Consider the following 15,634-nt stretch of genomic DNA (forward strand, 5'->3'; position numbering starts at 1 on the left):
CTAGTCCGCAACTACATTTTCTTTGATAAAAGGTTCCCTTGATAGAATTTTCTCTCTCTCGGACAGTTTTGGAAGTGCAGGCGGCAGGGTTTCTGCAGCCAGAGAAGAGGCAAAGCGACCAAGCCATAAATTAAATCACCCGAGTTTATATTAGAAAAGAGTGGAGGCTGCTATAGAAGTACCTATGGTACGGTGGTACGGTACTGTATTCGCTTGGTCGTACCCATTATCTAGGCACCCGGGTGATTTATTCCAATGGCAGCCGTATAAACGGTCTACCTAGAGCTAGCTATACCGAGGCAATTTAAACGCGGCCAGAAAAGGACATTTTCAAAATATATTTAAAGGCAGGCAGCCATGATAATATACTATACTATATAGGAATGGTAATAGCGTAGTTGATTCTATAAATTGAATTACGTCCTGCTCAACTTGTTAATGCCTAGCTTATGTATGCGCGAGACAGCAGCTTAGGTGTAATTAAAGCGCGTGACAGTTTATGCATGATGACTAAAGCACGCGCGAGATTGGTCTAGCTTAGCTTATGTATGCGCGAGATACCTTAGGTGTAATTAAAGCACGAGACAACTTAGGTGTAATTAAAGCACGAGATAACTTAGGTGTAATTAAAGCAAGAGACAACTTATGCTTGATTAAAGCTCGAGACAGCTTAATTCTAAGGAAAAAAGCTCTCGCTATATCTAGTACAACTTCAATTTAAGACATAGTATACAGGTCCAAAAATGTCCACAGAATATTAAATTGAAGGGAAAATTAAAGCATTTTCTAAAATGTAAGAGTTAACTTTAATTATAACGAATATAAAATTAACTAATAATTTTGATAGGTTTTCTAGGCAATTTCATTAGTTTAAATTGATAAAATTAATAAATTATTGTCTAAGCATTTCATTCGCCCTTAAAATGATTAAGAGTACGATTTTGAAGTGAAAAAAGTTAGCAAAAATAAACATGAAATAAATAAATAAATAGAAAATCCCTGATGGGGTTTTCTTAATTTACAAAATACATCACTTCATTGAACTTAAGTAACGGCACCTGATGTTATCTTTTCATAGAAGCAAGTTCCCGCGGTGCCATTAGTCTATATATATTTTCCAAAAGTATACCGCATCCGATATTCGCTTCAAGTGTTTTCAATTTCTTTTTATTTTATATATTTCCCGTCTGTATTTTTATTTCCAATGGGACATTCTAGTGTCCCACCGAAAAAAGCAGGAAAATTTCGTATTTTTATTATATATATTCAACCAGCCTTTACTTTTCAAAAGGGGTAGAAACTACGGCGGAGTGATACAAAATATACTCTTGGAAAGTACTTCCTCCAGACGGCATACTATGAATTGAAGTGCCTGCATGCCGCCAAACGAATTTGCTGACTGGGCCCCCTTAGGGACGTTTTTAGCCCGCCAAAAAACCGGGCCACTGTACTCAAACTACCGAGGATTAGTTCGCATTTACGCGTTGTGGAAATTGGATTAAATTTGGTTTATAATAATTGATAAAAGAAAAATAATTTGTTTGTAGGCAGAGCCGACATTCAGGGGTTTTCCAGCCCATGTTATTTCTATGAGCCCCTGTAGAAATGTTTAACCCGCAATACACCCATGTTTATTGGGTGAAGCTACCCACCAGGTGCTATAGAGATTTTTACATTATTAAAATATTAATAATAATTTTAAATAAATAAATAAAATATGTTTAAATATAAAAAAAATATTTTTATATATTATTAATAGCCCATAAAACTGTGTCTAATTGTCTGAATGTTTTCCTAAGTCTTAAAATAATATTCTTACTTGATTTAATAAAATAATTAAAAAAATAAATTTTTCTAAACAAATTTTCTTCACATTATTAATTTTATTAAAAACTTTGTGGGAATTTTTGTTAAGTTAATTATTTTAAGTGAAATTTAAAGTTGATTATTCAATGAAATGTTTAAATTCAATTATTTAATTTTCCAATATGTAAAAAACTATAAAGTGGTAAAAAATTACAAATAAATCTTTTTAAATATATTTTCAAATTTTGAGAAATATTTAAGTGTGAACTGGCTTTAGGTAAAATAGAACCTTTAGAAAAACAAAAGATACTAGAGACAGGGTAGGGGGAGAGTGGGAGGGGTGAGGATGATGGGGTCACGTGGGCGTATCCATAGAAAAACGGGGTGCAAGTCCCCAAGAACAAATTTAGGCCGAATGATTGGCGAACTTTTTCCTATCGAACGACCCTTCTAAATTCCAGTCGCAAAATGCACCAAGAAATAAACTGAATTCCCTCAGAGTAAGACTAAGTACTCGATACAAACTACGATTGGAAAATATCTTCAAAATATTCCTACCAATAAAGAAATATCGGGGGGAAGATGGAAAAGGCCTGGCAAGGCATTAGCATTAACTGTAGCTTTGTACGAATTGGCTCTAATAAAATGAATAGAAAAAATATAGCTCACTCGCCCTAGACCCCCAAGACTCCCAAGTTCTTCCCCCAAGAACAGAAAAAAAAATCAAACTTTTTTCTTTTATATTCTAAAAACACCCCGATGGGGTATCTCTACCTCCCCCTTTTTCCTATATAAACCTATAATCGAGGGGCTACTCACTCTTATATATAACGCCTATTGCATAAACTGATTTCCACGAGTTTTCCCGGTTTTTCCCATATATTTCCCGAGTTTTCCAGGTTTTCCCATATATTTCCTTCGGTTTTCCAGGTTATTTCCCAGAGATTTCCAATGTTTTCCCCCATACATTTCCCTGAGTTTTCCAGGTTTTTACCCGATATATTTCCCTGAGGCTTCCAGGATTTTTCCCATATATCTCCCAGAGATTCCCAGGGGTTTTTTCCATATATACTTCCCTGATTTTTCCAATGTTTTCCCCCATATATTTCCCTGAGGTTTCCTGGTTTTTTTCCCATATACTTCCCTGATTTTTCCAGATTTTTTCCCTTATATTTCTCAGAGTTTTCCTGATTTTTTCCCATATATTTCCCTGAGTATTCTCCATGCATGGAGTAATAACAACAGGAGTGGTTTTTATTTATAGCTCAAGCAACCAAATCAGATCAGACTAGCTGCCTAGATACATTGAAAGAAAAATGGCTGTAGCACCGTACAATAAGGAGAGAGTGAGTGGTCAACCCCTCACCGATAACATTAAAGAAAGAAGCGATGGAGCTGGAATGTGGGAAGCTCAAGAGGAAAGTTTTTTTTTTCCTTCCTTCTCTTTCCGTTCTCCATCTTATTCCGCTTTTCTTTTTTGGAGGAAACTCCGTTCAGGGGTTGTTTTTTCTTTTTTAAGAAAGAAAAAAAAATAGAATAAAAAATAGGGTGATGTCAAAATCAATATAAAATAGCTGTATGGAGTGACTGAGTTTCTCCCAAAGAGAGAGAGAGAGAAAGGAACCAAACCGATGGGGATAGTTTTATATTTCTGTCCCATTCTCTCAATTGCGAAAAAACGTTCAAATGGGGAACGGGGGGAAGAAAGGACCGACCCCCCAGGGGGGGGGTAATATCCCGGCATGCACCGCACCGCAATCATTTCGAGTCTCAGCAGACTGTTTTAAGATATCTAAAGAGAATGGATGGATATGCTTTTGAAACTAACCCCATTTTGTTTCAGATGTTCTTTTTTCTTTTAATTCTTAATTTCTTTCGTTTGATAAGATGAAGAATGAGGTGGTTTAAATGTTTTCAAATTTAATTATATATCTAAGCCTAATGTGTGTGTGCAAATACAAGTGTTGCCAGTCATTTGTGACGTGTGTACATCAATTCAATAAAGATAATTGATCATATTTCTCGCACAATTCAAACTCGAATTATCTTACGTCAGAGAGCACGTAAAATTTTCTTAAATTCTGTACCCCAACAAAACCAATTTGTAACCTAACCATATTCAAATTCTCATATATTTTCCATAATAAAAATTAAAATTATGTCATCACTACGTCACCACTTGCCATTATGGCAGTATAGCGGCGTACTATTAATCGCTCTAGTAGCTTGAAACGTTATTCTTTTTAATTAAGAATCATAAATCGTTAAGCCTAATCTACCTGAAGCAATATAAATACCTCTCTCGCAAATGGTTCGCAACGCCCGCGTTCTATAAGCTAAATCGGGGTGTCATAGTGACATACCTATATGTTTACCATCTAACTGGAAGGGACCATTAATTTCGTCAGCTAAACGGGACCCGCCATTACTTGACCATTAGGAAAAGAGAGAAATGGCTACGGGATCCTTTGCCCAAACTTCCTGTCGACCGCCCCACCCCAATCCTAATTACTTTCTTCAGTCCGTACCATCCCGAATGTACCCGAACTACGCTCGATACGTTAGCGTCTATGGCTTTGGGTAACGCGGAATAATTACCTCGGGATCAACTCTCGTGACTTGAAATAGGGATTGGGCCTTGGCGAATGTCCGGTCTTGGGCAAAGGCTTAATAAAAGCTCGTAAAATACTGTCGTTACTAAGGTCTTATAGTGGATAGTAACTTCCTGGTTCGCTGTATACCGTTATTAAGTAGCGTTTCGTCTAGATTTGACAAGCCAAAAAGAGACCCGGGTCATCCTTGATTGACCGTTGGTCATACTGACACCGTACCGTATATAAATCCTAAGCGATAAATGACCTTTTAAGGGGTCAAATAACTCTTGGGCTATGATATCAAATTTTATTATATTTCCCAGGTCACGAGATATTGATAGCATGCGCGAGATATCGTCTAATGTTGTTTGTTTCCCGCCTTTTTTAAATAGTTCACGAAATTTATGGTTTTTGAATTTTAGGCTTAGGAATTGGATAAGTTGACCAAGGCTTAGAAACTATACACAAGTTGTCGAATACGATTGAAGTTGGCTTAGAATTGAGAAGAAAGATTTAAAATAGGCTTAACAATAACCTTAAAAGCAAGTATAATATTTAAAAACTGTTGACAAGTAGGCTTAGGATGATTTCAATCGAATATTTCTTCCCGCCTTTAATTACAACATTTTGGCGCCAAATATCCAGTCTGCACGTGGAAACAGAGAAAGAATGGAGACAAGGGGTTGGAGGGAGGGAAAAGGGGGGGGGTTAGTTAGCGCGCGCTTTAAAAGGCGCTCAATTCTTATTCGCTCACATTCTTTCAATTTGCATATTCTTGTCATTTAAGAAACGAAAGAAAGATTTCTAAAGTTCTAGGGCCTAGGCTTTGATGCACGAGAAAAAAAGGCCCGCTGAGAAACTAAGAATGAAAAAAGAACAAAATAGATTTCACGCCTTATAAGCTCCCCGATCTTTTTCTACTACTAATATAGTCAAGGAAAAAAATTCCACGCCCCCAAAAGAAAAAGAAAGAAAAAAAATGTTTCTTAAGAAAAAAAGTTCTTAAGCGGTCATTCCAGCGGAAAGACGAAAAGGGCCTTGGCAGAGCAGGGACTCGTTATGAATGATAACAAGCTTCTTTTAAGAAAGATTCTGCCAAGCGAAAGAGGGCGCTACAAGCCGTAGAATCTTTTTTTTATTCTATTTTTAAGAACTTATTTTAAATAAATTTATTCATTTCTTGGGTTAAAGAAGGAAAAATTAAAGTTGGATGAACATTTATATAAGAATTTCCGTTCGAGGTGTTTTAGGTAATGATACGGTAGCTATGGTGTAATAATAAATTAAAATTAAATTATATTAAATGCTTTAAAACGTCTCGCAGTTGACCTACACTTTTTAAAGTAAATTTTTAAAATGAGAAAATACGAAATTTAAGTTACTAATATTGACTTATGCCAACATCGGGACTTCTTTTCCCAATCAAAATAAACTAATTAAAAACAGCAGACGACAGTTAACTTAATTATATAACTTAAACGGTTAATAAACCAGCAAAATTAAATAAATTAAATAAACCTTAGATAGCCCACGTTTTTAAATTCAAACTTTAGAACTCAAGACGCGATTTTAAATTTGCATAAAAGAGATATCTTAATTCCATCACGTTTTCTTACAGTAATAATTTTCAAACGTACTACTTTCATTCTTACGAGATTCAACATTAAGATATTAATCCGCCGCCATTTTGTCGAAAAGGCGAAACTACGATTACGATTACGATTCGGTAAAAGGAAGAATATTTAAATTTTTAACATTTAAAGGAAACTATTAAAAGGAATAATTTCCTCCTCTGGGGAATTTTCTTCTCTTCTTTTGTTGCGAATTTCAACCGGAAATGATAGCGAGTACGAAGCTTATCTTTATCTCCTTACAGTACCTTTACACGCGCTATCATTTCAAGTTGAAATTAATTTTAGATCCCCTTTTTAAGATAATAAGATTTTCCTTTAGAATTACAATTATCTCCGAACCAATTCCTTCTTTCCACATTTTTGTCTTGAAAAGGGGGCGGGGGAAGTAAGACTAGCTTTAATTTGAATATTATACGTTATGGAGGAAGCCTGGGAAAGAGATGAAGGGAGAGGTCACGTGTCATGCACGTCAGGATTTAAGAATTTAAGCCAATAAAAAGGCAGGAATGATTTTTAAGCAAATTTTTATATTTTCATCAACTTTAAAGATTCACGAAGAGAAAATTTTCAAAATTTTTTTTAAATTAAGTTTATAAATTAGATAACCGGTTTTAATCGGAATTTTGGCGTTAAAAGAGTTTATAATTTAATCATTTATTTTAAAGAAAAAATTGTGTTAATATTATAGTTAAAACCAGGGAGAATCCATACAGAAAATATGTCAGAAATTGTCTATGAGAGAACTTCTATGAGAGAGTCAAGAGACGTATGGGCCTTATTTCCTAAGATATTTTTTCCCTATATTGTCAAGTGCACTTGACGCTTGTCCACGACTACAGTACACACAAAATAAAGGAAAAAAGTCAAAAATATCCATAGAAAAAAATGGAGGCTTCAAGGAAGATTTTAAGAAAATAGAACCATCTTTGTTTTATTTTTCATCTTTAGAATTTACCATTAAGAAAACGGGGGAAATATATATACCTAGCGGAAAAGTATCGCATCGCCTTTTTTACCAAATTACCTTTAACTTTGGTAAACACTCCCAATGAAACAAACCTTGGAAAATATATACCTATAGCAACGACTGAGATTTTTGTTGGAATTTACCAGAAAAGCTAGGCGGGATTTCAGTTGAAATTGAACTTGGGATGGTGAAGTAAGTTACCATTGCCTCTGCTACAGTACAAACTCAGGATGAAAAAAAGGGGCGGGGGGAGGCATAACATCCCCCAACTAAAAGGAAGCAAAAGAAACGGACGCCAAAAGGATAAGAAATCAGAAACCGAGCTCTCTGAAATTTCCAGAAAAAGAAGATCGAGTTGGTTGCAGAAAATAAAAAAAATAAATAAAACAAAATAAAAGTTTCCCGAAAACCCTAACTTAATTGTAAAAGAGATCTTGGCCCCTCCCGCAATCCCCCCCCCCAAATCCCGACTGCCCTTATCCAACAAAATAAAATCTATACTGAAACAGGGCCAGTTATAACATGTACCTTAAATAACATCGTAGGCTTACCAGGAATACATACAGTTAATTGGAATTATTGCGCCCCAAATATTAATTATATCCCATCCATGTTAATATTTCTACGAATTCGGGATGGTTTTGTGGGTATAACGGGCTTGAAAACTTGAAAACTTACTATTAATAATTCTGATGGCGTCTTTTTAACTGTCGTTTCATTGGTTGGTTGGTACCAAATTTCAAATTCCAGAGAACCCTCTCCCTCTTTTCTTTAAAAAAAAAAATAAAAACCCCCACGTTTAAAAATAAAACGTTTTATAAGGTCACGAATATCTTGGAATAAAAAAAGAAATGAAAAATTCGGACAACTTTCTTAGATTCTGTTTTTTTTTTGTGGTTCCTTTTCTTGGGGAGAAAAAACGTATAAATCTAGTTAATATATAAGGCGCCCCCTAGCGGCCTTAAAAACGCTCTTAAATAAACTAAAGGAAAGGAAAGGAAGAAATAAGGAAAGGAAGAAAGGCATCTCACGCCAATTTTATATCCCCCCTATAAGGAAACAAAGTTAAAAGTCCCCAACACGTACTAGAAATAAAATAGGAAATATATACTTCCGCAGAGTTTTACCACCATCTTTTACTTGGCACTAAAGATAAAGGGTTGTATTGTATACATTTATTGGCCAAGTATAGTGACAAGTGATATTGGTATGGTCAGGAATGCATACAGATAATTGGAATCGTTGTGTACCTGCCATTTTTCTCAACTTATCTAGGCGAGATTTGTGGGAGGAGCTAACTAGACTAATCATTTACTTGGTAAATAATAGAGGTAGCTTAGAAGCCTTGGTGTGACGTCACCCATGCTATTTGACCATAAAACGAACATAGCTGCCCACTGCCAAAGCTAAGCCCGTGACGTTCTACCTAGGCATTTACGTCACAACTGAGATATCTCTATATAACCTATCACCTTGCACGCCATCCTAGGAACTCGTGTTGTTACCAACTGTAACGTTTGAAATCGCAGTTAGAAAGAAACCATTAGAATTATTAATAGGCGTGATTTTATAGTATGTTCTTAAGTCCGGCCCACAAAACCCGAATTCATAGAAATTAACATGGGAGCATAATTATTCCCGTTAGTTTTATGTATTCCTGGCAGATAAATAGATAACACTTACAGGATATGTTTGTAGCGCGTAGGGCTAAGATTATATTTGGCTGACGTTGGCACTATCTAGCAATACGTGACGTGTGAAGAAATTCCGCGAACCAAGGCTTTACTGGCCGCTTATTGGTCCGTCACGTAATGCTAACAAAAGAAAACGGTGGCATAAAAAAAATCTTACGGAATACGTGAATGTCCTACTAAAGAAACTAAGATCTCGAGTGAAGAAGGGCCGCCAGTGTAAGACAATTCTATTAGGCGTAATTTGATTTAATGAAACATTAAAATTAGCCAGACGTTTCAGTGGTGGTTTTTTTCTAGATAAACTATAAGTTTAAGGGAAGTGTAGGAGGAAAATTATAATATTGTAGGAGGAAAACTGCAATATTGTAGGAGGAAAACTACAAAATTGTAGGAGGAAAACTGCAATATTGTAGGAGGAAAACTACAAATTGTAGGAGGAAAACTGCAATATTGTAGGAGGAAAAAAAATTCTTACATCTTCAAGAAAGTTCAAGTATTTTTACAAGAAACAAGAGTCTGTTATCAGGAGATTGGATAGCTTTTATAATTTGAGAAGAAGAGACTCTCTTTCGTTCCTAACTCGAGCTCAGGTCTCACAGTAAAATGATCCCCGCTTGTAAGTTGATCCTCATCTTATAGATAATTACGAAAAGCCTTAATTATCTTCATGCACGTGTTTACGATAACATTCTCAAAATGGGGAAGTTGATACCCACCAAAACATTTTCAGATTGAAATTCCTATACGTTTCCTGATTTTCCTTGACTATTTACTCCATTTGTTTTTCCCAAAATTATTATTATTTTTAGGCAACCCAAGTCGCAATTAATTTTCCCCAACTAAAATCCAATTCCCTGAATTTTTCAGAGTTTCCCTAACCCATAATTATAACCCTATAAAATAATAATAACCAGAATCATTAGACCAAGTCTTAAATAATTTCACGTGTATAATTATTTTAAAACTTAACACGTGCATGCACGTGTTTTGTGGCATCACGTAGGCCTACATTCACATCACGTGACCCTCCCTGACCCTTAAAAAAGAAGGATATTTAGGCCTAGAGATCGGGTAAGAACTTTAAGTAATGTTCTTGAGTAATGTTATAAATTGACTGATGGTGATTCGATCAAGGGACTGGGCCATTATTTTAAAATCGAAGCCATATTGAAGTCTACTCAGCCGTGACGTTAAAAGTTTTTAAGGAAATAGGAGTCAATTTAAAACGTATTAAGGAAGGGGGTACAGGGGGTACAAGGGTTGCTTGGGGGAACATCCCCTGAAAGGTTTTTTCTTCTTTCTATAAAATTTATACGTCGATTTCTCTATGTACAGTTATGTCAGTGTTGAAACGGTAAAGCGTAGGGATACGTACTGGCATTCGGCAGGAGAGAAAGTAGTTTTGATCCAGTATATACGAGAGGGGGAGAAAAAAGGCTACTAAGGAAAAATAGTTCCATTATAAAAGCGGGGGGTAAAAAGTCATTATACGTATATAGAAGAATCAATCTTAGAAGCGTTTTTATTATAAGGGAAAATGCTATTTTTCTATGGGATTTTGCTACCTTTATAAGGTTGAAACTGAAAGAAGAGTTTTAACTTAGAAAAATACACTTTACAACGTTTCAACTCAAGCAAGCAAACGTTATTATTATAGACGAGTTTGATAATGGCTACCGTTAAGAAACGTGTATCTTTACAATTATCGATTTGGAAAAATTAGAAAAATATTCTTAGAGGGAGAGAGGGAAGGGGGTCAAGTTTCCGACCCCTTTGAAAGATCGGACTCGCGGCAGCACCAGCTGTATAAATAAATTGAAAGCTCTTCTAATGAAGAACGAAGTGTTTATATACTAAATGACAACATCACCTGACTCTAATATAAATAAGATACAAGAACTCTCTAAGCCTTTCCTTATTATCCCAAGTAAAATGGTTCCTGTTAAGTTCCAACTTTCCTTTACTTGGGCCCCAACTTCATCAAAGAAGAGTTAGTCCCTGCACAAGTACACAGACTTTGCTGCTCGTATCTGCTTTTCATTAACGCTATTTAATCCTCACTTACTTTACCTTTGATTTCTTCTTTCATAATGTTAATTTAATTAGTAGATAAATTAGTTGAACTATACCTAGAATCGTGTAGTTTATTTTAGGGAAAAAAAGTCTTCCCACCTATAGTTAACAAGAAAGGTTTGAATTCACGTGCAATTAACTATTAGTAACATCAAATTAAATCACGTGTATGTTACTAATTAAATTCAAGTTACTTTTTTCAAGTCTCGTGAATTTTAACGTGCAATTTCCTAAACTTATTCGAATCTCGTGAATTTCCACGCGCAATTTCTCAAACTTATTCAAATCTCGTGAATTTTATGGCGCAATTTCCCAAACTTATTCAAATCTCGTGAATTTTCACGCACAATTAATTAAGCGACTCTTCAAATTCTACGTACCTTTTTCTAATTTGACCAAATTATTTGATACCCTAGCCTATTCTTAACAAGAATAAATAATGCAACAAACACATTTGCTTTTACGTAAGGGCTTATTTCAATCTTATTTAACTCGGCGGTGTTATATGGCCTACATCTTGTTTATTGCAGGTTTCTAACAAGCATTACTTTGATGAGGAAATTTTCGAGTTACTTAACTTAAGGGTCTGGAGATTTTTACGCCTTATAAAATCTTGGAAAGCGAAGTTAAAGAAAAAAATAATAAAATAAAATCAAGGGTTAAAGCAAGGAGAAGAAGCAAAAAAATGCTGGTGAAGTTATTTGCGCGGCAATTGCGTCGCACACACGCTGTCCCAACCAGATGTTTCTTGTTAGCAGCCGACATATGGTACTGAAAATATTTCCCCAATTGGGGGCGGAAGTTTACTCGGATCTTTATCGCCAAGAAACTAACGACAGGTGATAAAGAAATGCTGCAATTTTGATTTACTTTTTTCATTTTTTTCTTAAAGAAATCGACTCCCGCTCACAAATTGTTTTTCTAGTTAAACATTACATAATGCTATAAAACTGCGACCTTCGGGGAAAACCAAAGGGGTGGTTTAGACAATACGTGAAGTAATATTCTACTATAATACAGTCGTTTTTCTCCTTCTTTTACTCCTGGTTAGGTTGAATTTCCGTCTTAGAATCTTAGAGAAGTAGTAGGCATTGGTTTAAGGGAAAACCACTACATTATAGCAGGAAAATACTAGCCCTAATTCAAATATCTAATCTTTCCTGTATAGAAATTGCGTTTCTACTATTTTTTAGTGGTTTTCCTCCTAGAACCTCTGAAAAATAGTAGGAATTGGGGGAAATCACTACATAATAGGGGAAAACCACTAGGATACAGGGGAAAACCACTACGTTATAGGGTGAAAACCACTACATTACAGGAGGAAAAGTACTACTCTAATATCTAGTCCATCCAGTGTATATTTTTTTGCAAAAAGTATTGCTGACCTGAACATCTTTCGGACAATCAATATATTTTAAAATGGGATGGGGATTTTGATATTTTGTTGGTAAATCTAGCGCGAAATCGAGAAAAGAGGATGAAAGCGAGTGAACCAGTTCGATTGGTATAAGACAGAAAAACTGTTAAAGTGATAAATGTTATTCCTTGTTTTTTTGTTCATCCGTAGTATACCAAAAATATTCTTTGTTTCCCGCCCCCCTCCCCCCTTCGATTTTGTATGATTGTATCTCTGCTGCCGTGTGTGGGATTGGGAAGAAAACATCAATAGGATTGATGACTTGATCGTTTTCTCTTTTAAAAAAAGCAAGAAACAACAAATGTACATTTCTCTTCTCCTTAAACCCCAGAGCGATTCCAAAAGACAATAGTCATTTTCTTCAACCCAAACTAAGAAAAACATCCAAGAGAAAATATCCTAGCCAAACCCAAGCACAAAATACTTATTTGCCTCAATAACATAAAGGCACCCTTAAAGAGAGTATAAAGAACCAATATTTTAGAGATGGTTGCTATGCACATTCATTCTTTTTTAAATTCCCTGACTTTTGCATGCAGGTTTTCCCAAATTAGAGTAAAGCATAAGTTCATAAGTGATATGTTGGCCATCCATAAGTTTGTAAATTCTGGTAACTTAGAAACTGGAGCTTGTAATTTTGAAGTGAGTGAGGTAGGTCATAGATTCGAGGTAAAGCGACGTACGCCTGGTGCATGAGGCGCTGCTGTCAAAGGCCTAATTAGTAATGCATGGACTAAATAGGAGAGCTAGATGGAAGAAGTCCTGCAAAATTAATTAACCACCACAGAGTGTAGTAAGTACTTCAATTGACTCGCTTAATTGTCGTTCTCTTTCTCGAACTAGTTATCTCGAGCTATAAGTCTCTAGGTAGCATTACGAAGTCATACTTATGGAAGGAACATATCACTTATAAACTTATGCTTCAAACCATAGCATTATACTATGGCAAGAAAATTAGCCCAACCATATTGATATAAAATTCCCTGACCATTGAAAGGTATTCCAGATTTACTAATGACCCTAAATCTGTCGCTACGTTATATATCCTAAACCCTGAAAGACACTAATTACCCAAAAACAATTAGTTCAATTACCATAATCTGCAGATTTGTTTTTTTCCCCATATCATTATACTCCCATTAAAAGCCCATCTCTTTAGGCATCTTTGGTGCATTGCAGAACTTTAGTATTCAAATTTCTCTGGCAACCCACCCAAATATGCAAAGATATCCTTTATTAATACCACTTTAATTATTAATTTATTTATTTATTTATTTATTAGAATTGTACCGTGGCGTTGTCACGTGATCGTATCACCAAATAATACAAAAATAATGGAATCTCCTTAACTCTATATGAAAGAAAGGAACGGTATTTATAGAGAGGGTTTTCGGGTTACTAAGAGACTTTGAGAAACGTTGGAATGCCAGAAATGTCATTACATGGAAATTTGGAAGACCCTGTGTTTTAATGCATTCCGTTTATATGTTCGGTGGTCGTATGAGAGATAGGGCCGGGGAATTGTTGGGGTGAAAACCACCCTAGAAACAAACCTCCAGAATGCCCCCGGAAATTCCCTGTCTCTTTTTATATAGAAGTTCGTTTAATATCTATTAAATTACGATTTCCCAATGCTCAATAAAACATCATATTATTTTCATGACGTCAGGAGAAATTCACGCGCGGGAGCAGCTCGCGCCTACCCATTTACTGAATCACGTGCCAAATAATCGCGAGAACTTAGCGCGCGCTTTCAATATCTCGCGCCAAAACTTACACCCCCTTTACTACAGATCCACGTGCCAAATTATACCGCTTTCTAGATTCACGCGCCAATTTATGGGGCATTAAACATCACGTGCTTTATTATTACACGCGCTAATCATAAGTAGGTACTATAAAACCCGGGGAAAGCAGGCCAAGTATATATTCATCAAACATTCAAACTCGGTTTATAAGTTTTGAAGTTTACAATCTCGAGATTGCAAATTTCTGATTTATAATTCGTACCTAGTTCCATTTGGAGATGTAGCCTAGTATAAAGTTTGCCGCAATTCCACAATTTTCCATCTCTCGAATTGTAATAACCCTAAAAGCAGTGTGTGCGTATAGAGGCATTAGGAAACGTGCTTGGAGTTTTTGGGTTGATGGGAAAATTTGGAAGGGGGGGGGGGACAAGCCTTGGCTATAGCCTTTAGCCTCTCTCTGCAGGCGCGAATATCATTCTATATCCATCTACCACCATCACTGGAAAGCATTTTCCCGCGCTAACTAGATAAAGATTTCTCCTTAGCTCGCAGCATCATGTAGGCCTAGGGTTGAGAACCGCTGTTACGGTTCTTAATAAACTACGCGGTAGCTATACCATAGTAGTCAACTCCGAAAGGTTGTACTCACCACATGCCTGATTCAATTAGCTCCTAAACTTCCTGGAATAATTCCCTCGAGGCCAGAAACCATTCGAGGCAGCATATACACCGTAATGGACTAATGGATCTGAAATGAAATTAAAATGAACATTAAAAATCAAAATTTTTGGAGGTTATCAGTTTTTATTTTGAGAATATTTTACAAATAAGTTGAAATAACAGAGCTCAGGTGATTAGAATCAATTATATCATAGCATAAGTTTATAAGATATGTTACATGATAAGTATGACACTACCTATACAGTTCGTAATGCTACCTCCTAGAGACTTACAGCTCGAGATAACTAGTTCGAGAAGGAGAACGACGGAAGCGAGAATTGAAGTATATTACTACACTCGGTGGTTAATTAATTTTGCATCAGGACTTAAGTTCCATCTAGCTCTCCTATTTAGTCACTGCATTACTAATTAGGCCTTTGACAGCAGCGCCTCATGCACCAGGCGTACGTCGCTTTACCCTTCGAATCTATGACCTACCTAGGCTGTCACTTCAAAATTACAAGCTCCAGTTTCTAAGTTATACCAGATTTTACAAACTTATGGATGGCCAACATATCTTATAAACTTATGATCATACCAACTAAGTCCAGTACACCCAAATTTGTAATTCTAAAGTCATAACCGTGTTTGAATGGACGTTACTCATGTTTTATGTATCATATGATAGATTTTTATGCCTTGTGTTCAAAAAAAATGCTGACAGATATTTGAGAAAAACGGAAAACGAGATGACTATTGTGTCTCCGGTTTTGGCTTATACAATATATATATTTACATTCTTAAAATGACCCCATTCCCCTATAGAAACCGTATAGCTTCTTCAATGGAGAAACTAACCATTCCAAGGATGTAACTGAATTAAATCAGAGAAAGGTCTTCGAATGTTATTTTGTTTGAGTGGCGTTATGCTCTGAACATCCGTGGGGTCGGACACTAAACCGCGCAAGCTAAACCGTATCTTTTGCTATGATTCCGTTTGATCCGTTTTAAAATTAAGGCAAGTGTTAGAACCCTTCTATT

At 35.8% G+C, this 15,634-nt stretch overlaps 1 protein-coding gene across 4 annotated transcripts in view; it reads right to left on the reverse strand.

Annotated features, from left to right (window-relative positions):
• Window positions 1-15,634, reverse strand: part of LOC149653848 (leucine-rich repeat neuronal protein 1-like) — a 64,900-nt gene that overhangs the window by 7,349 nt on the left and 41,917 nt on the right. For 2 of the 4 annotated variants that reach the window (XM_089846774.1, XM_089846773.1), the window contains exon 3: window positions 14,583-14,681. The gene's annotated coding sequence lies outside the window, so the exon portion shown is untranslated. Of the gene's footprint in view, window positions 1-8,684; window positions 8,803-8,852; window positions 8,986-14,582; window positions 14,682-15,634 lie in introns of those variants that run through there. The other 2 variants (XM_089846776.1, XM_089846775.1) reach the window with 2 other exon arrangements.

This window comes from Phalangium opilio, unplaced genomic scaffold (genome assembly GCF_054372755.1).
Source record: "Phalangium opilio isolate 3A_F unplaced genomic scaffold, DU_Popi_V2 ptg000081l_1, whole genome shotgun sequence".
In the NCBI taxonomy this organism is placed as follows: Eukaryota; Metazoa; Arthropoda; class Arachnida; order Opiliones; family Phalangiidae; genus Phalangium; species Phalangium opilio.